This window comes from Salvelinus sp. IW2-2015, linkage group LG18 (assembly GCF_002910315.2).
Source record: "Salvelinus sp. IW2-2015 linkage group LG18, ASM291031v2, whole genome shotgun sequence".
Classification (NCBI taxonomy): Eukaryota; Metazoa; Chordata; class Actinopteri; order Salmoniformes; family Salmonidae; genus Salvelinus; species Salvelinus sp. IW2-2015.
In genome coordinates this window covers 17,608,723-17,610,967 of record NC_036858.1, presented here as the reverse complement: position 1 = coordinate 17,610,967, position 2,245 = coordinate 17,608,723, and positions in this window count along the sequence as shown.

The window sequence follows — 2,245 nt, the reverse complement described above, 5'->3', positions numbered from 1 at the left end:
GGCGAGTAAAATGGTCAGAGTGAGGTGTTCTCTAATTTGTGTCTGGACGTAGTTAGCAAGCTAGCCAACTTTAGGCAATTAGCTTGGGCGCTTGACTGCAGTTGTGAGGTCAGAACGTCCGGATCAACCCTACTCCCCCGCCAGAGCGTTCAGTGTGCGCTCAGAACGCTCCGAGAGTGAAACGCTCTGAATTTACGAATAGACAATCTGACAACGCTCTGAATTTACGAACGGCCCAGAGCGCACTCTGACACATTGGAGACAATTTACGAATGCACCCAAAATTGAATACATTTCAAATCTATATCTGACATGGTACAGGTGTGAGGTGGGTGAGGTGTATACTTTTGTTTCAATGTAGATTTGTTAAAGACTACCAAGAAACACTATGTGACCATGATTTAGCCCACTGCAGTAAAACAAAAAATATACAATATACAAACATTCKATTCCAGCGAAACAATGGATATACAGTATAGCGTTTACAAAAAAACTAATTTTAATACACATCTAAAATCTATGAATTAAAAAAATTGAAGAACTAATATTTTATACAGACATGAAGGTACCCATACATGATATTTGTGTATCAAATGTCCCTGTTCTGTTTCGATTCACATGCATGACATGCAAGGTGGCGAGGATGACGCTCATTGTGACAAGTAAGGTCACCTGCTGTTGATACTGGCCCTGTGGGTGTTCCATATAACCTACATAGCAGCCCTGGGAATCTCTATATGGACCATACTGAATTTGTGGACTGGTTAAATTGTTGCATAGTAATATAGCTCCATCTAGGATTTGTGTTTCAAAAGTTTTTGGAAAAGTGCATTTTTGGAGTACAGTCAAATTAAGATTGATTAAGGGACTGCTGCTATCGCACATAAAAGTCAGTGGACTTGTGAAATCAGTAATATTTTATGTGTCAAATGATTACTATTTGAAGTCAGTTGTTGCCAGCTGACATGGCATTATTATAACATGGCAATGCATGCACAGACCTCGGCCACCCGAGCCACGGACTGTCCACCCCGTTATCATCCAGAAGGCGAGGTCAGTAAAGGTGCACCAAAGCTGGGACCGAGAGACTGAAAAAACAGCTTCTATCTCAAGGCTATCAGATTTTTAAATAGCCATCACTAGCCGGCCTCCACCCAGTACCCTGCCCTGAACTTAGTCACTGTAACTAGCCAGCTACCACCCGGTTACTCAACCCTGCACCATAGAGGCTGCTGCCCTATGTAAGGTGCCTTCGGAAAGTATTCAGACCCCTCAACTTTTCCCACAATTTGTTACGTTACAGCCTTATTCTAAAATTGATTAAATACATACAAATCCTTAGCAATCTACACACAATACCCCATAATGACAAAGTGAAAACAGGTTTTTAGAAATGTTTGCACATTTATTAAACCCCAAAATACCTTATTTACATATGTAAGTATTCAGACCCTTTGCTATGTGACTCGAAATTGAGCTCAGGTGCATCCTGTTTCCATTGATCATCCTTTCTACAACTTGAATGGAGTCCACCTGTGGTAAATTCAATTTATTGGACATGATTTGGAAAGGCACACACCTGTCTATATAAGGTCCCACAGTTGACAGTGCATGTCAGAGCATAAACCAAGCCATGAGGTTGAAGGAATTGTCCGTAGAGTTCCGAGACAGGATTGTGTCAAGGCACAGATCTGGGGAAGGGTACCAAATAATTTCTGCAGCATTGAAGTTCCCCAAGAACACAGTGGCCTCCATCATTCTTAAATAGAAGAAGTTTGGAACCTCCAAGACTCTTCCAAGAGCTGGCCTCCTGGCCAAACTGAGCAATCGGGGGAGAAGGGCCTTGGTCAGGGAGTTGACCAAGAACCCGATGGTCACTCTGACAAAGCTCTAGAGTTTCTCTGTGGAGATGAGAGAACCTTCCAGAAGGACAACAATCTCTGCAGCACTCCACCAATCAGGCCTTTATGGTAGTGACCAGACGAAAGCCACTCCTCAGTAAAAGGCCCATGACAGCCCACTTGGATTTTGCCAAAAGGCACCTAAAGACTCTCAGACCATGAGAAACAAGATTCTCTGGTCTGATGAAACCAATATTGAAAATAGCTGTGCAGCAACGCTCCCCATCCAACCTGACAGAGCTTGAGAGTATCTGCAGAGAAGAATGGGAGAAACTCCCCAAATACAGGTGTGCCAAGCTTGTAGCATCATACCCAAGAAGACTCAAGGCTGTAATTGCTGCCAA